The 26,854-nt window shown below is 46.1% G+C and overlaps 1 protein-coding gene and 1 long non-coding RNA gene across 6 annotated transcripts in view; one reads left to right on the forward strand and one right to left on the reverse strand.

The window, feature by feature from the left end:
* Positions 1–26,854, forward strand: part of LOC101287519 (zinc finger protein 33B) — a 346,100-nt gene that overhangs the window by 145,842 nt on the left and 173,404 nt on the right. The window lies entirely within an intron of this gene.
* LOC125960960 (uncharacterized) lies at positions 44–26,248 on the reverse strand. 2 transcript variants are annotated; one of them, XR_007471170.1, is made up of 3 exons: positions 26,140–26,242; positions 3,349–3,503; positions 44–2,026 (listed from the first exon to the last, which is right to left on the reverse strand). It is a non-coding gene; the product is annotated as an uncharacterized LOC125960960 (long non-coding RNA). The 2 variants fall into 2 exon arrangements; XR_007471171.1 differs by lacking the exons at positions 44–2,026; positions 3,349–3,503 and adding exons at positions 3,733–3,844; positions 3,983–4,099 and having other exon boundaries at positions 26,140–26,248.

A 26,854-nucleotide genomic window follows, 5' to 3' on the forward strand; every position in this document is an offset into this window, starting at 1 on the left:
CGCTGGGACAAGTAAGAATGGACCAAACCACAACCAGGAAGTCAGACTGAGTTCAAAGACATATGTGTTGAATCAGTGGAATGTCACATACAACCTGAAAATCCAAGGCACACTTTTTTTTTTTTTTTTTTTTTTGCGGTACGTGGCCCTGTCACTGTTGTGGCCTCTCCTGTTGCGGAGCACAGGCTCCGGACACGCAGGCTCAGCGGCCATGGCTCACGGGCCCAGCCGCTCCGCGGCATGTGGGATCTTCCCGGACCGGGGCATGAACCCATGTCCCCTGCATCGGCAGGCGGACTCTCAACCACTGCGCCACCAGGGAAGCCCCCAAGGCACACTTTTCAAAGGAAGGCAGCAGGTCCTGTTGATGGAAGAGCCTCAGAACACAGACTTTTTTCAAAATCCACATGGAAAAAGTACAGGTACATATACAGGCCCATACATACAAACATGCTAAAATGATGGAAAGAGCAAAGTTCCTATCCTTTCCTGAGTCATGGGTTAGAGATGCTATTGTACCTTTCCCCGCCATTTTTTATATTGCAAATGTTCCCGGGGCAAATAATATGCAACGTCTCCACTGTATGAAGGACTGAAGCTTTGAAGCAATCCTCGCTAGTTAGAGGCTTAAGTTGCTTCCAGTCGCCAGAGCCGACATTCACAGCCATGATAAGAGCTCACGTTCCTGGACCCACATGTTTGAGCCATGTCACATCCCCTCCTCTTCTATACACCAAGCACACTTCAGATATACCTTCCCATCTTGCCAGGAAGGTAACGTGTGTGAATGAGTCCTTCTTCTACCTAATCTCCTTGACTTGTTTTGATTCCAGTTCAGGGATGGCGCAGACAGAAGAGTTGGGTCACCTTTGTCATTACAATGCTAGATTTCCTTAAGGCTTCAGGAAGGGCGCCCCTCCTGGTGTCCATGCTTCCTAAGAGCTTGTGTGGAGCTGGGCAACACTCACTGAGGCAACAAAGTGCCGCCAATAGGACAGAGGGGTTTCAAGTGAAGGATGGGTCTTCTTGCCTAGGTGCTGCTCCCAAACACTAAGGGTTGCTTGTTCCTTCTTTTTATCATTATGGCCCTGCATCCCAGGAAAGAAGGCCTGGAAGGGGCTCGGGAGAAGGTTTCCTTCCTCCTCCCAAGTCTGAGGCCCTGGTGAGCTTGGGAGCGTGTCGAGAAGAGCCTGAAATCTTCCTTGCCGAGGGCTGCTTCCGGGATTCCCGGTGGTTCCTCTCCCCGTGCATCCGCCTTCAGGAAAGGCTGTGCCTTGCCCTGAATGTCTGAGGCTGACAAGAGTCCATCTAAGAGGCTGGATGAGCTTCCAAGTGCTGGGTGCTGGTCCAGCGGAGGAGATGTCTCTTCACCTGCGTGCCTGCTGTGGCCAGACGTGTGTCTCAGCCTGTGCAGGCTGCAGAATCCTCCATTCCTGAGGCTCCCATCTGGAGATGACAACTTGGGTCCCCTAGCGCCACCACTGCATGGCTTGGGATGTGCATGGCCGAGCCCGATCCTGCAAGTGCGGCTGACGATTGCCAAGGTCAGGCTGAGGGCAGGCTTGGAGGGGGAGTGCGGCCAGGCCAGTGTGCAGGTTGTTCTCCTGGCATGTTCCCTGGGATGGAGGCCAGAGAGCTGTGTGAACAGGTGGAGACCCAGTCCCAGATTTGGTCCTGCTTAGGAGTGACTTGCAACTGCTCCCAGAGGTTCAGCTTCTCTCTTCCCTGCACAGCGGAGTGGGCTGCACCACCATGGACCTCAGTGACGAGCCCCCATGCCCCCAGAGGGAACACGAGGAACAAAGAACGTGGGGGAGAGAAAAGGAGCTGCTGTGGCCAAGGACTGGATGCTCTCAAGCAGACTGGAGGGAGGAAAATGATGAGAGCTACTGTGGGCAGTGGACAGGTGGCTCTGGTCCCACGAAACAGTCAGAGCTAGTCCGGCATTGGGGCCTTCTGCCAGTACCTTCACGGGCCCACCTCTGCTCTGCTCTGGGTGCAGAGCTCTTCAGTTCTGAAACCACATCTAGGGAAGAAGGAAGGCAGGCACATCAGAAGTAAGACATTCCAGATCGATTTGCCCCGATCTGTCTGGCAGAGGGCAATTTCGGTTAGGCCTAATCTCAGGGGAATTTGATCTAGACCTGCAACTTGGGCCTTGGAAATGAGGGGTACGTCATGTCAACACTGGACACCTGGCTTCCAGCAGATCCCTTATTGATTGGCTAGAATGTCAGGCCCTTCACACACTGCCCAGCACCTCTATTGCCCTCTCCTCTTCTGGAAATGGATGCCTTCAGATCAGCCCCCTAGGAGTCCAGTGGGGAATGGTTAGAGATTTGCCTGCACTTCCTTATGCACTAGGCTCTAAGTCCTCAGCTATACAGGCATTGCTCCAAATCTTTCCCATATTTGTCAGTGCCTGGGATCCAAATGAAAAGTCACCTTTCCTGGATGGCATGCTTTTCCTGGATCAGGCGTGGAGTTGACATACATGGCTCCAGTCCCTATGTCCACTGAATATGTCCACCAGCCCATCTCTTATGGACAGGGATCCAGGGCCAGGTAGGTACCGAGTCCAGATGAAAATCACCTGGGTGTAGATTCAACTCCCAACTTTCTGGGCTGGATCAAGAAAGGGGCTCTCCTGATCGGGTTGAGTTTCCTCTCAGTCCATGGTGAACAGATGCAAAGCCACCTGAAGCACAGCCATAGGTTCCTGATTCAAATGTGAGTCTTTAAGAGACTCTGTCTCCATATACCTGTGGATCTGCTTCCTGACGCCTATATTCACAAACACTGTGTCAATAACGTATGGAGAACAACAATTCTCACCCGGGCAACAGTCCCTCCCCCCACTTGAGGATAAGGTCAAAGACCCTACATCATTAAGGCATCCTTCCAAGAGGGGAGGGAGGCTGGGTGGGTTGAGGGCAGGCTCTGCACAGGTCCAAGGGCCTTGAGGCCCAAGATGTGATACGGACAAACGTGCTGCCACACACAGTTCAGCGCCTCCACTTTTATAACCAAGACATCTCTCGGGCAATATAACAGCACTGCTAAGCCTGAACAGCAGTGATGCTATTTCTTACACAGAGAGAGCAATGCTCACTTCTCCCACTTTTGTCCTGCCACTCTTTCTACATGTATATGCACTGCTGCCAATTTGATTTTGAAACTCTTACCTTGGAAGGACTCTCACTTGCAATGCCAGGCCTTTCCAACCCACAGCTTTGCCCTCAATCAGCAGGATAACCACCCCTAGAGCCTACATGTATCCAGCACTATCTCAGGGGTTAACAACCCTTCCACACGGGACAAATCATGTTCCACTCACTGAGAACTTACCTGGACTTGAGATTCTGGAATTCCTGTTTGACAAGCCAATTCTTCTCTGGTTGCAATGCCAGGAAATCAGTTCTTCTTGAAGGCTTGCACAAGGATACTTGTTTGAGATGGAGAGGTGAATGTCCACTTTCTCCTGGCCCCTTTATGGAAGCATTCTGAAGAACAAATAAAGAAGAGATTTAGGCCAGTTGCACATTCAGTGCAGATACAATGTGTGATATGTATGGAATATAATATCATTTATATATAATTTACCTTATACATATATATGTAGGTATATACATATGTATTTTTTCTCACCACCTTTCTCCCCACTGAGTGCTCAAAAGTACTCACCCAACAACCCTAGCTCAGTAGCCCTAGGATAAAGTTGCTGAGGTGGTGGAAGAGGGGAACTCTGACTTCTTCGCAGTTTCAGGACCAGAAGATTCAAAGACTTCCTGGCCGTGCATCATCACACCCTACAACCAGGGACATGATGCTCATATCTGCAACACTAATGGGGCAAGAACCAAATTACCATTGGTTTCTCTCCTAAGCATTCTTTGCCACACATTTATCATTCACATTCAGAGGTGATCCTGTCTCTAGGAGATCCTCTGAGGAAATGCACTTGGAAATGCTGGGGACTTACTTTGAATCCAAGGCCGAGGCTGTTGATGATGATTTAATTGCCCCCTTCTCTTAAGGTTTTCATGGACACCACCTGGCTCTGCCTTAGATTTCTTCTTCATTGGTTTTGAAACCAATCCTAAGCACAAATAGGGAACCCACTGTCACTCAGTGCTTATGAACATATTTCCAAAGATCTTTTGCAGTGATTTACAACAGGACAAACAAATAAGGAAGCAAACTAATGAAGACCCAGAATGGCCATCTGTCACCAGTGGAAATATGTGATTCAAAGGTAGTAGTCTACATAAAGAATAATGCTTTTCTCTAATGATTAATGATGTTGAGCATTCTTTCATGTGTTTGTTGGCAGTCTGTATATCTTCTTTGGAGAAATGTCTATTTAGGTCTTCTGCCCATTTTTGGATTGGGTTGTTTGTTTTCTTGTTATTGAGCTGCATGAGCTGCTTGTAAATTTTGGAGATTAATCCTTTGTCGGTTGCTTCATTTGCAAATATTTTCTCCCATTCTGAGGGTTGTCTTTTGGTCTTGTTTATGGTTTCCTTTGCTGTGCAAAAGCTTTGAAGTTTCATTAGGTCCCATTTGTTTATTTTTGTTTTTATTTCCATTACTCTAGGAGGTGGGTCAGAAAGGATCTTGCTGTGATTTATGTCATAGAGTGTTCTGCCTATGTTTTCCTCTAAGAGTTTGATAGTCAAAACTACAATGAGATATCATCTCACACCAGTCAGAATGGCCATCATCAAAAAATCTAGAAACAATAAATGCTGGAGAGGGTGTGGAGAAAAGGGAACACTCTTGCACTGCTGGTGGGAATGTGAATTGGTTCAGCCACTATGGAGAACAGTATGGAGGTTCCTTAAAAAACTACAAATAGAACTACCATATGACCCAGCAATCCCACTACTGGGCATATACCCTGAGAAAACCAAAATTCAAAAAGAGTCATGTACCAAAATGTTCATTGCAGCTCTATTTACAATAGCCCGGAGATGCAAACAACCTAAGTGCCCGTCGTCGGATGAATGGATAAAGAAGATGTGGCACATATATACAATGGAATATTACTCAGCCATAAAAAGAAACGAAATTGAGCTATTTGTAATGAGGTGGATAGACCTAGAGTCTGTCATACAGAGTGAAGTAAGTCAGAAAGAAAAAGACAAATACCGTATGCTAACACATATATATGGAATTTAAGAAAAAAAAAATGTCATGAAGAACCTAGGGGTAAAGCAGGAATAAAGACGCAGACCTCCTAGAGAACGGACTTGAGGTTATGGGGAGGGGGAAGGGTGAGCTGTGACAGGGCGAGAGAGAGTCATGGGCATATACACACTACCAAACGTAGTAAGGTAGATAGCTAGTGGGAAGCAGCCGCATGGCACAGGGATATTGGCTCGGTGCTTTGTGACAGCCTGGAGGGGTGGGATAGGGAGGGAGGGAGACGCAACAGGGAAGACATATGGGAACATATGTTTATGTATGACTGATTCACTTTGTTATAAAGCAGAAACTAACACACCATTGTAAAGCAATTATACCCCAATAAAGATGTTAAAAAAAATAATAATAATGCTTTTATCTCTGAATAAGTGCACAGAATTTCAGAAAATACATAATCTGCTATCAATAAAAGTAATCATTTCTCCTTTAAGTCATCTTCATGGTATCCAAAGTAAAGACTCATGACAGGAGAAAACGCTTGCTTTCCCAAAGCCAGAATGAGCTCGTTAACACACCCTCTCTCTCCATCATCCTCTTCCAGTCAATAGTGCCAGTTTCTCTGTTGGCTTTTGTCTCGGTCTCCTTCTACCAGTTTTTGTCTATCTCTGTTTTTCTCCCTCTCAGCCTCTGTCTCTGTTTCATCCTCTCCTCTTTCTCTCACTTGCTCTCTTTTGCTCTTTTTGCCTCATCTTTCCTGTGGTCGATGCCTGAGTAATGTTTCTCTGCCTTTTTTTTTTTAATTTTAAATTACTATTTCAAGAATATTTCTTTTTTATATTTATTTTATTTATTTTTGGCTGCATCGGGTCTTAGTAGCGTCCCGTGGGATCTTTCGTTGCGGCATGCAGGCTTCTGTCTAGTTGTGGCATGCAGGTTTTTCTCTTCTCTAGTTGTGGCGCACAGGCCCCAGGGAGCATGGGCTCTGCAGTTTGTGGCACAGGGGCTCTCTAGCTGAGGCGCACGAGCTCAGTAGTTGTGTCTCACGGGCTTAGTTGCCCTGCAGCATGTGGGATCTTAGTTCCCTGACCAGGGATCGAACCCGTGTCCCCAGCATTGTACGGTGGATTCTTTACCACTGGACCACCAGGGAAGTCCCTCTCTGCCTCTCTTATGTCCCCATAGCAGTACTGTTTTGTAACACACAATGCATTGGTAAGTGCCCCTGTCAAAAATTCACTAAACCCGGACAACAGTAATTAAAATCCCACGCTGCCTGGGAAATACTCATTTACAGTCACCTCAGTGGATACATGTCACAGTCACTTCTAGGTCAGGAGACTGTTATGTACCTGATCCCCATCTTCGAAACGTGTGCTGTTGTCTTCAACAGCGAAATGACAGGTTTGCTTCCCCATTACCAGAGACTGAAATGCAGTATGCTTTTTTTTGGTCATTTCTGAATGTTTTGTGTGGAAATTCTAATAAATCTAGAAAAACCTTCAATAGAGAAAGACAACCAGTTTCTGTGGACTTGAGGTAACGTCCCAGGCACTGTGGTCAAATGCTAGCACCCTTTCTTTAATTATTCCTTTCAGACCTGACCAGAGATGAAGCGTTTGGCACAGGTAGCTCCTTGGAGAAAAGCAATAAAGGAACAAACCCATGGTACAACCAGCCTCATGCTTCACTGTTTCATGAACTTTCCTTTCTGACCATCCACTGGAATGAGCCTATAGCCACTCAAATAACTCTGGCCACATTTTCCCAAAGGATGCACCATCATTGCCAGGATTTGAGTCAATGCTGTCTTGAGCACAAAAGTAACTGTCACTTAATCCTTGTCAACATACTTGCAAAGGTTAACTAGTGATTCACAATTGAACTGTTACCAAATAAAGACTCACTGCCCTATAAGCATAAAATTCAATACTCCGGCACCAGCTTTTCAGAAAGAGCTTTAGGAGGACATGGCGATGGTGGAGTAGAAGGACATGGAGCTCACCTCCCCTCAACAAACACATCAAAAATACAACTACATGTGCAACAGTCCTCCCAGAACACCAACTGAAAGCTGGCAGAAGATCTCACGCAACCAAATCTGCAACAAAGATCCCCACATGACCAGGCAGGACTAAAGGAAAAAAAAGGGAATTGAGATAGGACCTGCACCCTTGGGAGGGAGCTGTGAAAGAGGAAAGTTTCCCTCACCTTGGGAAACTCCTCTGCCAGCCGGGATGGAGCTGCAGGGGCCTGAAATTTGCCTGAGAGGAATGTGCACAGGCTGGCTGGCTGCCAAGCAGGACAGAGAGGTACCAGTGCTGACGGCTGCCACCTCACTGCACTTCCCAGCCCGAGACGCACGCCTGCCGCTGTGCACAGCGGTTGGGTGCTGAAACTCAGGCTTCGTGGACAGACAAGGGGAGAGGACTTGGTTTGGCTTGTGGAGACAGCCCAAAGGGCCTGGAGTGTGGACCAGGCTGCAACTGGGGGTGCACGAGGGATGGAGCCCTGGTCCGCCACAGAAGCCCCATTATCAATGTGAAGGGCAGGGCATAGGTCAGCCGTAGAAGCCGCACTGTCACCGTGCTCACAGTGGGGCATGGCTCCGGCCGTGGCAGACCTTACGAGCGTGCACACACTGGGGTTGACTTCGAGCCAACTGTTGGTGCTCCCAAATCGGGGGGCAGCTTCAGGGGGCTTTGAAAGCTCGTGGCCTCGGCAGACTCGGGGAACTTGGGCTTTGCAAGCATGCACACGCCGCAAGCAGGAGGGGCTGGCGTGTGAGCCAATTATCGGTGCTCCCACAGCAGAGATGGGTCTGACTTTGTGGACACGCACAGTGGGTTGCGGGTAGTGTCACAGAGTCACACGTCCCAGCGGACAGCTCCTGGGGAGGAAATCCTTTCCCAGAGGGAGCATTCCAGTCCCACCTACCTCACAATGCAGTTTAGGACAAGACCTGGGGGTTTCTACTCCAACAAATGGGGAGCAGACCCTGCCCCCAACAGGGCTGTGACAACCACAGAGCAAAAAGGAGGCCCCACCCAACATCCAGTGCAGGCTCTGGTCACCACAACACCAAACACACCCCCTATCAAGGGGACAAATACCAGCACACCCTGGGGAAAGATGTGGCAGGTATCCATACCAAATACAGCCCTTGCACCAAAAATACTGGACTGTACCCACCAGTGGGCAGGCACTGACCCTTCCCGCTAAGAAGCTTATACTGGCCTCTAGACCAGCCTCACCCACCGGGGAGCAGACACCAGAAGCAGAAAACTAGAATCCTGCAGCCTACGGACCGAGCCTACCAACAGCAAGCTAGACCCTACCCTGGGACCAGCTGGGCCCTGGCCCTGCCCACTAGCAGGCCAAAGCAACCTTCAGTACACCCTGGACCCCATACCCAACTGTGTCAGGAACTGCCCCTTCCCCACAACCAATGATCTGAAACCAGATCTGGGATCCCTGGGCCCTGCAGCCTAACTTCAGGAACCAGCTCTGCCTGCCAACAGTCTGGCACTAATCCCAGGATCTGGCTTCACCTGCCAATAGGTGAGCAATGGCCCCAGAGTCTTTGGGACCCTGACTCTGCCTACCATTGAGCCACCACTAGCCCCAAGGCCACCTAGGGTTCTGCAGCCAGCTGCCTTGTGACCAGGTCCCGCTAAACAGCCAGCAGCATCCACACGAGGCAGGGGCTGGCAACCAACCAGACTAGGGGACAACCGAGCCTACCAGACCACCCAGAGCCAGCTCGCCACAACAGACGGACCCACACAGCCTTCTGGGGGGAACCCTTAGTGCATACAGCTTGGGTGACAAGAGAAGAGTGCACTTCTGTGACGTACAGGACATCTCCTACAGAAGGCCACTTCTCCAAGGTTGAGAAATATAACTAACCTATCACATAATACATAAAAATAGTAACTTAGACAAAATGAGGTGGCAGAGGAATATGTTTCAGGCTAAGGAACAAGACGAAACCCCAGAAGAACAACTAAGTGAAGTGGAGATAGGCAATCAACCTGAAAAAGAGATCACAGTAATGATTGTAAAAAGGATCAGAGAACTCAGGAGAAGAATGGCTGCACAGAGCGAGAAGTTAGAAGTTGTTCACAAAGAGTTAGAAAATATAAAGAACAACCAAACAAATGAAGAATACAATAAGTGAAATGAAAAATACACTAGAAGGAATAAATAGTACACTAAATGATACAGATGAACAGATCAGTGAGCTGGAAGACAGAGTAGTGGAAATCACTGCCACTGAACAGAAAAAAGAAAAAAGAATTAAAAGAAATGAGGACAGTTTAAGAGACCTCTGGGACAACATCAAGTGCTCTATTATTTGCATTATAGGGGTCCCAGGAGGAAAAGAGAGAGAGAGAAAGGGCATGAGAAAATATTTGAAGAGATAGTAGCTGAAAATTTCCCCAACCTGGGAAAGGAAACAGTCACCCAACTCCAGGAAGAGCAGAGAGTCCCAGGCAGGATAAATCCAAAGAACACACCAAGATACACTGTAATCAAAATGACAAAAATTAAAGAGAGAATATTAAAAGAAACAAGGGAAAAGCAACAAATAACATACAAGGGAACCCCCATAAGGCTATCAGCTGATCTTTCAGCAGAAACTCAGGGAGTGGCATGATATATTTAAAGTGATGAAAGGGGAAAACCTACAACCAAGATTGCTCAACCTAGCAAGGCTCTCATTCAGATTTGAAGGAGAAATCAAAAGCTTTACAGATAAGCAAAAGCTGAAAAAAAGCAGCATCACCAAACCAGCTTCACAAAAAATGTTAAAGGAACTTCTCTAAGTGAAAAAGAAAAGGGCATAGCTAGAAACAAGAAAATTATGAAATAAAAAAGCTCACTGGTAAAGGCAAACATACAGTAATGGTATGGAATCATCCACACAAAAAGCTAACAGGGAGGTTCAAAGACAAAAGCAGTAAAATCACCTGTATCCACAATAAGCAGTTAAGGGATACACAAAACAGACGTAAACTATGATATGAAAACTATAAGCTGTACTTTAAATATGTTTTTTTCTCACTTATATAGATCAGGGATAGAAAATGGGGAGTTCACACATATAAATCCCCTGGGGGGACTTTGGTCATCTAGACCTTCGGGAACCTGTCTCAGCAGATACTGCCCTGCCTGAAGCAGAGTACCCCCTGGGCTGAACTGAGTACCCTGCCAGGTACGGGGAGAGGAGACCAATCCCTTTTGACTAGCTGGTAAGGAAGGGGCTAGGGCTAGACCTGTGGCTCTAGGAGCACTGCTGGCGGAAGCCTCCGCAGGGCTCGCAGAGATTCCCCGCTTCATACAGCAGGGGAGCCGCAGGAGGCACCAAAGGAGAAGCCAAATATTGTGGCGATCATGAGGCTCTGATGCAGGCAAGACAGGCTTTTTCTGAGGGCCTCCCCGGTAGCTGCTGAACAGGGTACAAAATAACCTAGAAAAGCCAAGTCGAGGTCAAACGTTGTGAGCCCACTCCTTGTTCCTGACTACTCTTGATCTGAGGAAAGCTGATGATCACAGTGCAAGGCAGAGCTGATGGGAGGACAGCCAAGAGTTCTCCATCTGGGAGTCTATCCTCCGAAGAAAAACAAGTCCTTAGTGAAGTCAGCACTCTGCACTTGGCTGACTGCATTTCCTCCAGTGAGCGCTCACAACAGTTTACTTCTCAGCCAACAAGAACCCGGAAGAGCCTGGAACAAGTGCCTTTAGCAAATGCCTGCCACCTCTTCCCAGGCTTCATGGATTGGGCCCAATGTCAACAGCAGCAGTCTCATCAGAAACTCAGGGCTGTGTGATGCAGCAATGTTGGCTGCACCTGGAAAATCCTTGAGTTCATGAAAAATGAAAGGGCCATGGTTTGTCAATTGTTGGCTCAGAACACACTTTCCTTTATAGGAAGCACCTGGGCACACTAGACGCTTGCCCCCCTCAACTAGTCTCCACTTTAGTGCCGGTTCTGAGGGGTTAGCCTGCCCCTCTGAGAATGGAGAGAGAGATGGGGGAGAGAAAACATGCAAGTAACTCCTAAGTCAAAGGCTTAGTTAGTATCCCAGTTCTTAGTTAAAACCCAAGAACTGAAAACAGTCTATGGATTGCTAATCTCTAGAAAATATCTTTCCCTCAGCTCCCCCCGCCCCCGCAAAAAAAAGCACAGGGAAATCATACAACCTCAAGAGGCGTGAGAAAGCAAGAGTCTTAGGATTTAGGAACCAATTCCGTCTCCTAGTTTGGTTTCTGGAAAGAAGCAAGCAAATGCAGTAGCAACTATCCACGATTTGGCTGGAAGAATTCCCTGGAGAAGCCACTGCAGAAGATGGACAGTCTCAATGATGACCAGTTTGGATGTGAGGGTTCACTTAGGGAGCACTGCGCAGCTTTCCATTAGAGATGACTGTCAAGCACGGTAGCCTGTAAGTCACACATACTACCCAGCTAACCAAGCAATCTGTCCAAGGCTGTAGCCAATCTGGTCAGAGGTTCCTAATTGCCCCCACCCCATGTGCTGAAGGCAGGCTTGCCTATTACAGAGAAGCCTATGAAAGTCCAGGCTCTGTGTCGCTCACCACCTTGAAAAATTTACTGGATGAGGAGGAGGGTAGAAGAGGTGACTGTACCACCTTGAAGAAATGCAAGTGAGGAGACTGTTTTAGACACATCTGAGCTGAATTTGAAGAGGAATTCAAGAATATACAGGGTGAAATACTGAAGCCCTCACTTCCTCTCTGAGCAGGTACAGGTATAATCTTCCTGGTAGATGACTAAAACATTTTATCTCCCCAGCAGAGATTACAGACAAGTTAATCTAGATGTCTGGGCAACTTCCATGTAGAACTATTCATCCCAAGGCCTCCATATGGCCCATGGCCTCTAGCACCACCACCGATTTCTTCCTTCTGGTAAATCTGTTACACACACACACACACACACTTAAGAGCAGTTCAATGCTAACTCCCTGTTAGTTTGGCTCATACAAAAGAATATTAAAATTCTCAGTGAGGAAAAACCAAAAATGTATAAAATTCCTTTAACCCAGGCATGGGGTATGTTCTTCTGGGGTGAATTTTCCTGCTTTACACTCCTTCCTTTCTCCTTTATTCTCTCACCCCAACGAGGTAATCAGGGTTGGTTCTATTAAGAATGCACACCAGGCTTCCCTGGTGGCGCAGTGGTTGAGAGTCTGCCTGCCGATGCAGGGGACACGGGTTCGTGCCCCGGTCCGGGAAGATCCCACATGCTGCGGAGCGGCTGGGCCCGTGAGCCATGGCCGCTGAGCCTGCGCATCCGGAGCCTGTGTTCCACAACGGGAGAGGCCACAGCAGTGAGAGGCCCGCGTACAGAAAAAAAAAAAAAAGAATGCACACCTTTATCAATACCGCCAGGAAATTACATTAGGCCCAGGTGAAACACCCTGACACTTCCTGCAGGCAACATTTCTAGTCAGGGGGCAATGTAATTAATCTCCCGAGTCAGAGGACCCTCACTGATATCAGGTTTAATAAAGTTTTGCTACAATCATCCAAGAACAAACCCCTATGAACTAATCCTAACAAATGAAACAGTTAGACATAGAAAAACATGGACAAAGAAATCCAAGATGCTAGGACTTCAACCCAGGCTTCAAGACTAACCCAACCTTTTGAGAACCTCGCTGGCCGTAACCTTTTATTAAGTCTCCCTAAGGTGGGACTCCATCCCCAGTCCTAGCCTTGGGACTCTAACCCTAGTCTCAGAACTCTAACTTGACAAAAATCTCCCCAGGGTAAGACTCTAACCCACAATCCTGATGAGGTTATTAGACAATTTAGGCACAGGAGCATTTTAACGACGTTACTCACCCAAAAGGCGTCTGGTCCAGGAGCCGTTTCTTTTCTAAAACATGAAAGTAGTGCTGAGGAGCCTGAAGAGCCATGGCTGGGAAGCAGGAACCCCACAGCTGACCCTCTAGACAAATTTGGTCTAGATAGCGGCTCAAGGATGGTGGCAAGAGCGCGTACATGCTCCACCAGGAGCTACAGTGCCTCAGGCACTGTAGAAAAATCTGTTACCCAAACTGTTACCTAGCAAGGGCTCCCTACTGGACACACGTAGAAGCCAACACTATGGCACTGGCTTTTGGAAAAGAAGAGCTTTACTGCGAGGTTAACCTGCAAGGCTCTCAAATTTGTCTCCCTGACCCCGAGTCCGGGGCAATTTGTAAAGGGTTAGGGGAATTTCAAAGTTGGAAGCTCATTGGCTAGTCTTGAATCAGTCCATATAAGCTACTCGTGCTGCTGGAAGCCAGATTTTCCTTATTGAATGGCTTCTCAATTAAGGGGCTCAGGTGGCAACATTTCTATTCCTTGAGTTCTGCAGACCGAGATTCTTGGTTCCAGGGTCATCCTGGAGATATGGGTTCCCAGTCTGCACACGTGCAGTGTTGTTTCTGTAAAATGCCTCAAGGTTTGAATAATCAACAATCTATTTAAGGAGACAACCAGTTTAAGCTGGTGCTGTTTCAATTTGATTGATCAAAAATCTAAGGAGGCAGGGCTTCCCTGGTGGCGCAGTGGTTGAGAGCCCACCTGCCGATGCAGGCGACACGGGTTCGTGCCCCGGTCCGGGAGGATCCCACATGCCGCGGAGCGGCTGGACCCGTGAGCCGTGGCCGCTGAGCCTGAGCGTCTGGAGCCTGTGCTCCGCAACGGGAGAGGCCTGAACAGTGAGAGGCCCGCGCACCGCGATGAAGAGTGGCCCCCGCTCGCCACAACTAGAGAAAGTCCTCGCACAGAAACGAAGACCCAACACAGCCAAAACTAATAAATAAATAAATTTTAAAAATCTAAGGAGGCAAAAGCAGTTTAATCTAGTCAATGTTTTACTTGCTGTTTCAGAACAAACAACTGAAAACCCAGAATTGGCTGTCTGCCCCCTGTGGAATTATTTATGATTCAAAGGTACTGTATTGTACTAAGAAATGCTTGTTGCTTATTTATTTTATGTAGTTTGTATCTGTTAATCCCATACTCCCAATTTGTCCCTCCCTCCATCTCCCCTTCAGTAACCATGTTTTCTAAGTCTGTGAATAACAGATTCATTTGTATTATTTTAGATTCCAAACATAAGTGATATCAAATAGTATTTGTCATTCTCTGACTTACTTCACTCAGTATAATATTCTCGAGGTCCATGCATGTTGGGGCAAATGGCAATATTTCAATCTTTTTTATGGCTAATATTCCATTATGTGTGTGTGTGTGTGTGTGTGTGTGTGTGTGTGTGTGTATAAAATATATATCAAGCTAGTCATCTGTTTATGGGCACTTGGGCTGTTTCCACACCTTGGCTATTGTAAAGAGTACTGTGGTGAACATTAGGGTGCATGTATCTTTTCAAATTAGAGTTTTCATTTTTTTCTGGATATACACCCAAGAGTGAAATTGCTGGATCATACTGTAACTCTATTTTTAATTTTTGAAGGACTCTCCATACTGTTTTCCATAGTGGATTCACCAATTTACATTCCCACCAACCATGTAGGAGGGTTACCTTTTCTCCACACCCCCTCCAGCATTTGTTATTTGTAGACTTTTTAATGATGGTCACTCTGACCAGTGTGAGGTGGTACCTCATTGTAGTTTTGATTTGCATTTCTCTAATAATTAGTGAGGTTGAGCATCTTTTCATGTGCCTATTGGCCACCTGGATGTCTTCTTTAGAAAAATGTCTATTTATGTCTTTTTCACATTTTTCTATTGGGTTGTCTGTTTTTTCTATATTGAGTGTATGAGCTATTTGTATATTTTGGATATTAACCCCTTGTCAGTTGCATTGTTTGCAAATATCTTCTCCCATTCTGTAATTTTAAACTATATTGCCAAGCTACAGTAACCAAAACAGTATGGTACTGGCATAAAAACAGACACAGAATAGAGAGCCCAGAAATAAACCCATATGTGTATGGACAATTAATTTATGACAAACCAGCCAAGAATATACAATGAGGAAAGGACAGTCTGTTCAATAAATGGTGTTTGGAAAACCAGGCAGCTACATGCAAAAGAAGCAATATGGATCACAATCCTACACCACACACACAAATGAACTCAAGCCCCCACCCCCACCCAGCTCCGACGGCCGCCAACTGCTCCTTGACATGGACGGCCTCCTTCTGGTGGGTAGCCTGCGGCCAGTTCAGACAAAAGCTGTCAGGTGGGGGGGCGAATAGGCTGCAGGCTCTCAGAGCTGGGCGCAGCAGGGCAGTGTGCGGGACCCCCAGGCAGGCGGCAGGGACCCCAGGGCTACATCAGACCAGCCACACAGCACTTGAGCGTTGAGGGCACCAGGGGCACTTCCGGCAGCCGTGCTGCAAGTGAGGACGCAGTGCATGGGGGGTGGCATGTGAGGGCGCGGTGCTCCGGGAGGGACGGGAGGTTTCCATCCAGCCTCAAGGGGCCACAGGCACTGCCGGCACAGCCTAGCCTCAGTTTCCCCAACTGCACCCTGACCTCCAGGATCCCTACCGGCTTGCCCCGAGGTGCATGCACCTTGCTCATAGCACCCTACAGGGTGTGGTCCTCCACCCGCCGATTTGGGGGCATCTGCCAATGTCTAGAGGTGTTTGGGGTAACCCAGCTGGAGGGTGGGAGTTACCGGCATCCAGGGCAAAGCAGCCAGGGATGCTGCTGAACCTCCCACAATGCACAGGACCACCCCGTGCCACTGCAATGCTCCAGACTCAAGTATCTGCGGTGCGGAGGTGGTTGAGGAGCCCTGCTAAGAGGTCTGGCTGGTAGGAGTGACTCCCAGCATGGACATCATCTGGGAGCTGCTTTGCAGTGCAGAGCTCAGGTCCCCACCCCACAGCTGCCAAATCAGAATCTGCATTTTCACCCAAGTGCCGGAAAGTTTGAGATGCACACAGCGCTGTGGATTTGAGCAGTTAACAATCCTTATGTGTGTCCTAAACATTCCCATAGTCGATGGTGGTAGGCAAGAACTTCACCAACCAAGACGAATTCAAGTAGAATTCAAAGAAAACACTCAATTTATAACTCAAGAGCAAACTGCCCTGAACGCTACCTAAGGCTTAGGTATATGGTTCACGACACTATGAAATGTTATACTGTTATGAAACGTGTTCTATTCTCCTAGTCTCCAGAAGCCTTCAAAGGACTGTAACAATGTCTGCATACTTGTTTTTGGTTGTGCTGAGCATTAGTTGCAGCAGGCAGGCTCCCTAGTCATGGCTCTTCAGCTCCTTAGCTGCAGCATGCAAACTCCTAGTTGCAGCATGTATGTGGGATCTAGTTCTCTGAACAGGTATCGAACCGCTGTCCCCTGCATTGGAAGGCGGATTCTTAACCACTGGACCACCAGGGAAGTCTCAATATCTGCATACTTTATGTAGCCTACTGACCTGGTGGAGGTTTACATACGTTAGTGCTTCAACTCATAAAATCCTGCAAGGTGGGAGAAAATATTTGCATTGACTAATTAAAAACAAAAACGTTGCCCTCAGAGATAAAGTTACTTGCTCAAGGTCACACAGCTAATAAGGAACAAAGCTGAGAAATGATTCCCGATCGATCTGATTCTATATATGTGTGATGTTGTGCTCATCTTACAGGGTGAGTGTGACCTGCCCCTGATGATAATATGGCTCAGTGGTTCAATAGTAATGAGACTGATTTTTTTTAAAGGACCACAAGAAACTGTCTTTTCTTTTTATGGACCGAGAGATATAAACAAATAAATTCCTAAGGGGGAAAATAAATTCCCTTAGAGGTCATTAATTGGATACAGCAGTGTATGCAGCTACTAAATCTGAAATTACTCAATTTCAAAAAGCTTCTGGGATTCATAAGTATGGTTTGCAGACATGAGTTTTCCTGCTCAGGTGATCAAATTAAATTGTTAAATAAATTCCTTACCCTCTAAAAAAAAAAAAAAGAACTCAAAATGCATTAAAGACTTGAATGTAAGACCTGAAACCATAAAATCCCCTAGAAAAAAACATAGGCAGTAAGCTCTTTGATATCAGTCTTGGTGATGGTTTTTTGGAATTCCAAAAGCCAAGGAAATGAAAGCAAAAACAAACAAGTGGGACTAGATCAAACTAAAAACCTTGTGCACAGCAGAGGAAACCATCAACAAAATGAAAAGTCAACCTACCCAGTGGGAGAAAATATTTGCAAATCCTATATATGATGAGGGGTTAATATCCAAAATATATAAAGAACTCATTCAACTCAATAGCAAACAAAACAAAAAACTCCAAATAATCTGATTTTAAAATGGGTAGAAGCTCTGAATAGACATTTTCACAAAGAACACATACAGATGGTCAACAGACCCATGAAAAGATGCTCAGCATCACAAAGCATCAGGGAAACACAAATAAACACAATGACATACCACCTCACACCTGCTAAAATGACTATTATCAAAAAGTCAAGAAATAACAAATGTTGGTGAGAAAGTGGAGAAAAGGGTTCCCTTGTGCACCTTTGGTGGAAATGTAAACTGGTACAGCCACTATTGAAAACAGTATGGAGTTTCCTCAAAAATTTAAAAATAGGGACTTCCCTGGTGATCCAGTGGCTAAGACTCTGCTCTCCCAATGAAGGGGGCCCGGGTTTGATCCCTGGTCAGGGAACTAGATTCCCGCATGCCGCAACTAAGAGCCTGCATGCTGCAACTAAAGATTCCCACGTGCTGCAACTAAAGATCCCACATGCTGCAACTAAGACCCAGCACAGCCAAATAAATAAATAAATATAAAAATTAAAAATAGAACTACCATATGATTCAAAAATTCTACTTCGGGGGATTTGAAGAAAAGGAACACACTAACTGGAAAAGATATATGCACCTCCATGTTCATTATTCGCAACAGCCAAGATATGGAAACAACCTAAGTGCCCATCCATGGATGAACAAAGAAATATATACCTGTGAGTGTATATATATATATGTGTGTGTGTGTGTGTGTATATATACATATATATACACACACACACACACACATATATATGTTATTCACCCTTAAAAAGGAATGAAATCTTGCATTATGCTAAGTGAAATAAGCCAGAGAAGACAAATACCGCATGATTTTACTTATATATATGGAATCTTAAAAACAAAAATAAGGGCTTCCCTGGTGGTGCGGTGGTTAAGAATCCACCTGCCAATGCAGGGGACATGGGTTCGAGCCCTGGTCCGGGAAGATCCCACATGCCGCAGAGCAACTAAGCCCGTGCGCCACAACTACTGAGCCTGCGCTCTAGAGCCCGCGCACCACAACTACTGAGCCCGTGCGCCTAGGGCCCATGCTCCACAACAAGAGAAGCCACTGCAATGAGAAGCCCACGCACCACAATGAAGAGGAGCCTCCGCTCACCACAACTAGAGAAAGCCCGCACGCAGCAACGAAGACCCAATGCAGCCAAAAATAAATAAATTAAATAATTTTTTTTTAATTGAAAAAAAACTCCAACACCCGACATTCATAAATATAAAGAACAGATTGGTGGTTGCAGAGGAAGGAGCTTGAGGATTGGTGGAATGGGTTAAGGTAAAAAGATACAAACTTCCAGTTACAAAGTAAGTAAGTCATGGGGATGTAATGCACAGAATGGCAACACCATAGTGATAATACTGTATTGCATATTTGAAAGTTGCTAAGAAACTAGATCTTAAAAGCTCTCATTACAGAATAAAATGTCTAACTATGTACGGAGACAGATGTTAGAGGGACTCATTGTGGTGATCATTTCCCAATATCTATAAATATCGAAACTTCATGTTGAATATCTGAAACTAACATAATATTATGTCAGTTGTAACTCAATAAAAAATAAGGTAACTACTGTATCCTAGGAAAAAAATAATGCCAGAACTAGTTATGACTTTCTGAAAATGGTAAAAAATTTTTTACAGATTTCAATTCCCTCCTCCTCTACTCCCATTTATTGTTTGTACCCTATCTACATTCTTAGAACATAAAGCCATTATGTACTACAATCTCCTCTTTTCATCCCTCATTTGATCTTAATTCTACAATAACTATATATTTACTGCACACAGTATTTCTTACTGCAACGTCTCTTTAGTTATTGTGCTTTCTGAAGCTGACTTTTTAGTACATTCCTCAAGGAGGGCTTCTGGAACTCTCTACTGAAACACTATAATAAAGACAGCATCAGTATTACTGATTTTTCCTTTTGCTCAGTATGGCTCAGCACAGAACTGTTAATGAGTCTATATTTAAAAATCTGATGTTTTGCTCATCGAGGACTTGTTGGCATTACAATTTGCTTTTTGAAAAATTATTGCTTTAAACCTCATTTATCTTGATTTCTGACTTTTTTTGGTGGCCCCTGAAATTTTGTGCCTGAGGCCAGTGCCTTTCTTGCCTCACCTGGTTCTAGCCCTGAGTTAGAGCTTCTCTGTCCTTTGTCTTTACTGTTCCCATCCTAAATATTTAATGCTCATTTCACTCCCAACAGTTGCTGTTCTCTATGGGCTCCAGTCCCATGGAGCTCTGGGGGTTCAGTGTGAGAATTCACAGACATTCATGCCTTACCTCAGATCTCTGCCTCACTAACTGTGGAGTGAACCAAGTCCCTCCCAGTCTCAGCTGCAAGTCCTGGCCAGGCTCCTGCACCGCACAAGCTCAAGGCCCTCCTGTGGGTCCTCAGTTGGTCCCTACACCGTGCATGCGTGGGGCTCTGCTGGGAAAGGGGCTGGTGCAGGCTAGTCTGCTCCTTATGAAGAGCATGCCCAGGGCCCTCAGGAATCCAGTTACCCTGTTGCTTCCTTCGACTTTCCCCACACTCATGGTGATGCTGGGCAGGTCTCGTGGCTGTTGTGCTCCCACTTGTGCACTGACAAATACCTTGTCACCTAATTTGGTAAAAATTCTCCACAGGTTTTGGTTTTAATATCCTATCGCTCTGTGTTTATATAGGGATTCTGGAAGCCATAAGACCATGCTTCCACCACCACTGCCATCTTCCCAGAACTCCTTAATTTATTTTTAAAGGATACTTAAAAAAAAAAAAAAAAAAAAGGAGTGGAGAGCCAGAATTATTTTGTCACGTACAGACAGGATTAACAAAAAAACCTACATAAAAAACAAAACCAGACTCTATCGTCTGCTCAAAGCATATGTATGTTCTCATTGTTAACAAGGCAGATTGCAACTGCTAGAGACATGACAGCCCCTGGTCCAGGAGAGATGTAGACCAGACAGTCCAAACACCCACGTGCTACACACGCCCAGACCTGTGATGGCCTGGCCCAGCTCAAAAGGAAGAACAGGAAAGGCCCAGGGAGTGAAGAGAGGAGGGAAAACCAGGTGCGACTTTGGGACCAATGTTTCCGCTGTCAGGGTGAAGTTGCTGCTACTGGTCCGCAGAACCAGGTGAGGGGCTGAGTTTCACTGCCTTTAGATGGGAGAGGAGGCAGGGATAGGGATGGACACACACAGAAAGCCAGGTCTGCTGGTGGACTGTGCCCCTAACAGGAGGGTGACTAGAACATTCTACTCACTGAGGAAGCTTTACTGTCTGGGCTCTGGGTGAGCCAGAAAGACACTACCCTAAGGGGGGGAAACTGTAGGCCTGTGCTGCAGACTGAGGAAGTATGTTTCCCCCAAATTCATATGCTGAAATCCTAACCCCTAAGGTGATGTTATTGGGGGGTGGGGCCTTTGGGAGGTGACTAGGTCATTAGGTCATCCCACGAATTCAATGAACACCTTATAAAAAAAGGCCTGAGAGAGTCCCCTTCCTTCTGAGGACACAAAGGATGAAACATCACAGAAACAGTTCGTGTATTTTTCATTCTAAACTATCACTCAAGAATAAAAGCAAAATAAGAACATTTCCGGATTAAACAGACTGCGAGAGTCTGCCTCTCTCAGGCTCTCACTGAGAGTGAGGAAGGATGCATTTAAGCAAGTGAGTGAATCCCAGAAGGAAAGAGTGGAGTCTGACAGACGGAGGCAGGAGATGGGGGGGAGCAGGTCTCAGTCAGACAGTCATCGACTGTGTGAAACAACAGTCATGGATTAGTAATAACAATAATCATGACTAATTAGAGGCATAAACTTCTGTGGTTCAGTGCTGTGTCCTGGCCATCACCTGCCACCCTACCAGGGTTAGGGAAGTCTGAGCTGAGGTTGGGAGTGTATATATATCTAATAATTATTTATATCTACCTATATAATAAGAATTATACACCATGAACAAGTGGGAATTTTCCTGGAATGCAAGAATGCTTCAACCCAGGAAAATATTATACATTGGTGTAATGGACCACATTCATGGAATACAGGGGAAAAAAACCCATGATCATCTCAATTAATGCAGAAAAGGTAACTGAAAAAATTCAATACCCTTTCATGATAAAAAAAAAACACTCAACAAAACTAGGTTTGAAGGAAATTACCATGACAGAATTCAAGCCATATATGTAAAGCCCATATCAATATCACACTCAATGGTGAAAGACTGAAAACTTTTCCTTTGAGATCAGGAAGCATGTAAGAATACTGGGTTTTACCACTTTGCAACATAGCACTGGTAGTTTTAGCCACAGCTGTTAGGAAAGACAGATAAATTTTACAATTAATGAATAAATCACTGACATCCAGTGATTTGAAAGGAAAATGTAAAATTATCTCTGTTCACACACAACATGATCTCATGTGTACAAATCCTAAGGATGTCACAAAAATAATGTCCAAACTAATAAATAAATTCAGCACAGTATCAGGATACAAAGTCAACATTAAAAATCATGTGCATTTCTGTACACTAACATGATCAATCTGAAAAGGAAACTAAGAAAACAATTTTATTTACAACTGCATCAGAAAGAATAAACTACTTGGTAATTAACTTAACCAAGGAGGTGAAGCCTTGTACAAGGAAAACTGCCTAACTTTGCGAAGAGAATGCCACATATCCCATTTTCATGGACTGGAAGACTTAATCGCTGCTAAGACCTCAATACTGCCCACTGAAATTTACAATTCCAATGCAATCCCTATCAAAACCCCATCCTAAATGGAAAACCCCATCCTAAAATTCACCTTACACTCAATAGACCCCCAAATAGCCAACAATTTTGAGGAAGAAAAGCAATGTGGGAGGATGCACACTTCCTGATTTCAAATCTTACTGCAAAATTAGAGCAATCATAACAATGTGGTACTGGCATAAAGACAGAATTAAAGATCAACGGAATAGAATTCAGGGCCCAGAAACAAACCCTCACACATATGGTCAAATGACTTTTGACAAGAGTAGCAAAATCATTCAAGCCGGAAAGACAGTCTTGTCCACAAAGGGTGCTGGAAGAACAGGATATGAACGTGCAGAGGAAAGAAGCTGGACACGGCAAACACCGTTTATAAAAGTTAACTCACAAATCAGTCAGAGACATAAGGGTAAGAACTAAAATTATGAAACTCTTAGAAGCAAATATGGGACAAAATTTCACTACGTTGGACACAAAGACATCCATCCATCCATACAGACACAGACAGAGATTTCAGTTTCCTTGCTTGAGTTTTAAAAAACCTCCTTTTCTTTCCCTTTCAGTTTTAAGTTCTACTAACTGAGCCAAGGCTGTAGTCTCATGTGATGTAGGCTGTGTTTACATTTCAGGACACAATAAGAGTTATAACTTCAAGCTTTCTCTTAGGAATACTTTTTCTCTCAGGCTCAGAATTTTGAAATGATATTTTCTCAAGCCGGCTTTCTCTACAGCTTTAGAATGTCAAAAGAGCTCCATCCTGACCATTTAAGAGTTAAGTGCTTGCAAGCACTGCCTTTGTTCCAATTCTACATGAAGTCAGCCTGAGTTTCGATGGGTAGCTGTCTGTCAAGGGAGCTGTTTGGCTTTCGAGGCATGGTTTCTCATTATTAATCTGGTACCTAATTCAGATATGATCTGAACAACCTTCTGAGGGCAGAGTGATGGATCAAATTTGGGCTGCTTCTGAGTCTAGCTCCCTAAGGAGTTACCCCTGAGTCTGTTCCACTCTTTCACTTGTCTCAGTTTCCCCATATGGCAGAAACACTGCTGTGGATGCTCAGAGCACGAGGTGATCGGTCTTATTGTGCCCTCAGGTGAGCGGAATTTACTTAATGGTTAGAGTGAAATCCCCTGTAGGACCACTAATCGTCGAGAGGATTGATCGTCAGATACCTCCACTACATTCTCTCTCAGCTGCTCGCGTGAGAACACCTGTGGCCAGAAGGCGCAAGCCCCTCTTTCCTTCAGAGCTGAGCAGGCTCAGTCTCTCATTTCACTAGCAAGCAGTGTGTTCAGACATATATACATAATCTTTCCAATTTAAGCTAAATTTCATTTCGCTCCAACCCAGTTCACTCTAAATTTACCCCGGGTGCTTGCCTAGTAATTTCCCCCTGAATCCCTGCCTAGGGAATGAACCAGTACCCTCTTAGCACTCCAAGTCCCAAGAAAAATAGCTCGAGTAAAATTCAGAACATCACTTAAAGCAATGCCGTCCAGCTACCAGGAGAACTCACCAAAGAACCCAGGAACACTGAGAAGCAGGTGGAGCTCCAAGGGCCCGTGCTGCTACCAAGCACCAGTTCGGGGCAGACCTGAGGTATTCTGATGGGTGGCTCTAGACTATACAAAGAATAATGCTTTTATCTCTGAATAAGAGCACAGAATTCCACAAAATACACAATCTGCAATCCATGAAAATAATCATTTCTCCTTTAGTCATCTTCCTAGTAACCAAAGTAAAGATCCGTGATTGAGGAGACAATTCTTGCTTTCCCAATGCCAGAATGAGCTCGCTAACACACCCTCTCTCTCCATCTTCCTCTCCCCTTCAACCCTGACAGTTTCTTTGTCCATCTTTTTGTCTGTCTCTGATTCTCTCCATCCACCTGCCTTTGCCCATCTCTGTTTTTCTCCCTCTCAGTCTCTGTCTCAGTCTCTCTCCTCTTTCTCTCACTTGCTCTCTCTTGCTCTTTTTGCCTCATCTTTGCTGTGGTCGATGCCTAATTAATGTTTCTCTGCCCCTCTTATGTCCCCACAGGCAGTAGTTTCATAAAACACAATCATTGGCAAGTGCCCTTATCAAAACTTCACTAAACCATGTTGGCAATCATTAAAAACCCACGCTGCCTGGGAAATACTCATTAACAGTTGCCTCTAGTGGATACAGGCCACAGTCACTTGTACGTCAGGAGACTCTTATGTACCTGATTCCCATCTTCGAAATGCATATTCCTTTGTCTTCAAAATGAAATGATGTCCTTGCTTCCTCATTAGCAGAGACCTAACTGCAGTGTTTTTAAAAGTCATTCCTGAGTGTTTTGTGTGGAAAATTTGCTAACTCAAGAAAAAATTTCAATAGAGAAAAACAACCTACTCCTGTCCTACCAAACATTGTACCTTGCACCAATCACTAGTTTTGACTACATTCTATTATGAAGTCTGATAACCAGGCTGTTTGGTACCAACAAATAATACATAAAAACCCACAGAACAAAAAACAAATTCTCAAACAAAATATGCATTTGCTGGAGACAATCTGAGATTTACCTGCAATTAGACATTCAAAACTGCAATAGTTGGGGACTTCCCCCTGTGGTCCAGTGGTAAAGACTCCACCTTCCAATGCAGGGGACGCACGGTTGATCCCTGGTCGGGGAACTAAGATCCCACATGCCGTGGGGCAACTAAGCCCACGCGCCACAACTACTGAGCTCTTGCGCCTCAACTAGAGAGCCCACGTGCTGCAAACTACAGAGCCCACGCGCCCTGGAGCCTGTGTGCCACAACTAGAGGGAAGCTCGTGCACCGCAATGAAGAGCCCGCACATCTCAACGAAGATCCCGCGGGCCGCAACTAAGACCCAACACAGCCAAAAACATAAATTAGATAATAAATTAAATAAATAAATACAAAACTGCAATAGTGCATAGAACAGTGTCATGAAATAAACACTTACCCTGATTCTTAAGTCTTCCCTTTCTCATGCAAAATTTAACACCAAAAAAACCCCAAAACAAACAAAAAACAACCTAGCATCTAAGTAACTAGAATGTGCAAATACTTGAGCATCTATGATAATTGCTCAGAAACGAATTTTTAAATGATCATTTAACTTAGAGGAACGCTGCCTCGCGAAAAGATGGCCTGTTGCTGGAACAGAGTTCCACAAACAAGAAAAACATAAACCGTTCAAAAAGCCCTACATAAGCAAAAACATAAGAAGTCTAGAATTTCCTTATTTCTAACTTTGGTTAGATGTTACTATGTCACACGTTACCCTCCAGAGAGCGCTCTGCGAGTCAGTTACGAGTCATTTCAGTTAATCAAGGGTGAAAACGCTGAAAGCAAAGCTTCAGCCTTTTGGAGCTGACTCTCCTGAGGGCTTCAGGAAAGGGCACAGAGGCCCCCGTCTGAACACCAATCCTGGCGGCCGGGGGTCCAGGATCCCCGAGCTGTGCATGCGCCCACCACCCGCGCGCATCCCGAGCGCAGAAGTCCGTGCACCCCTCCGGACCCAACGTGCCAGAGACGCCCGCCCCGCGGCCCCGTCTTCGGGCTCCTCTGCGCCGCCTCCCCGTCCAGGCCCCGCGAGCCCAAGGCAACAGGGCCGAGTCCGGCGTCCGCAGACCCAGAGGCCAGCCCCACCCCCACCCCCGAGCGCGTGGGGACAGCCCCGCCGCGAGGAGGCCCGAGGGGCGCCGAGGAGGGAGGGCTGCGAGCGCGCGGGGCGCCCACCGCTGAACGGCCGCCTTCGTGGCCCCGGCCCGGCGTCCTCACCCTGCGGCCGGTGGCGGCGGTCCCGGAGCCGAGGAGCGAGGGAGGCTCGCGCTCCTCGGGACTGGAGGGGTCGGGCCCCTGGCTGTTGGGCAGGCGGGGGTGGGGTCCGGGGGGCGCGCGGTGAGGGGCTCCGGGTAGAGCTGCACTTACTCGTCTCTGCGCTGCTACCCCGCCGGGAGCGTCACAGTGCGGGGACCGACTCGGTCTCCAACTTCCCTTTCCTCGGGACGCGGGTCTTCAGGAGCCCCAGCATCCCAGCGGCGCAGCCCTCTCACGGGCCTCCGCTCACGCCTGCGCACTTGCTCCTCGGGAGGGAGTGGGTGGGGCGGGGCGGGGCGGGGCGGGGCGCCTCCGGGCCTCAGGACCCCCGGTCTGCATACCCGTGTTTATTTTTAATTTCCTGAAAGCATTTTACTTGAAATCAATTTAAAAAAATAAATGGCACGTTTTCTTGTCCAAATCATAATTGACTGACTACAGAGTCTGCCTTTGTAAGATTTCTTTAGGGGATCTTAACTGGTTCTCGGTCAAATGACCTGAGTCAAATAACGGGTATCAAAAAAATTTTAAATCATATTCTCCTTCCATCAGTTTTCAGTCACTAATAAGTTTTACCATGTGGGATTTTATTGGGTTTGGATTATATTTACTAATAATCACCATCATTGGGTCCCTAGAGTCAAAATGTGGGTTTCCAACAGGTCTACTTCAATAATCACAGAGATCCTTTTTCTGTTTGAGAGATACTGAATTTTGATCCACCTTTTTGAACATGCTGCTTCCCCCAGAGTCCACCCTCCACGTATGTCCACCTCATTAAATAATAGAACAGGATTTCCTCTGAGCTTCTTCCAACGTACAGGCA

This window comes from Orcinus orca, chromosome 14 (genome assembly GCF_937001465.1).
Source record: "Orcinus orca chromosome 14, mOrcOrc1.1, whole genome shotgun sequence".
Classification (NCBI taxonomy): Eukaryota; Metazoa; Chordata; class Mammalia; order Artiodactyla; family Delphinidae; genus Orcinus; species Orcinus orca.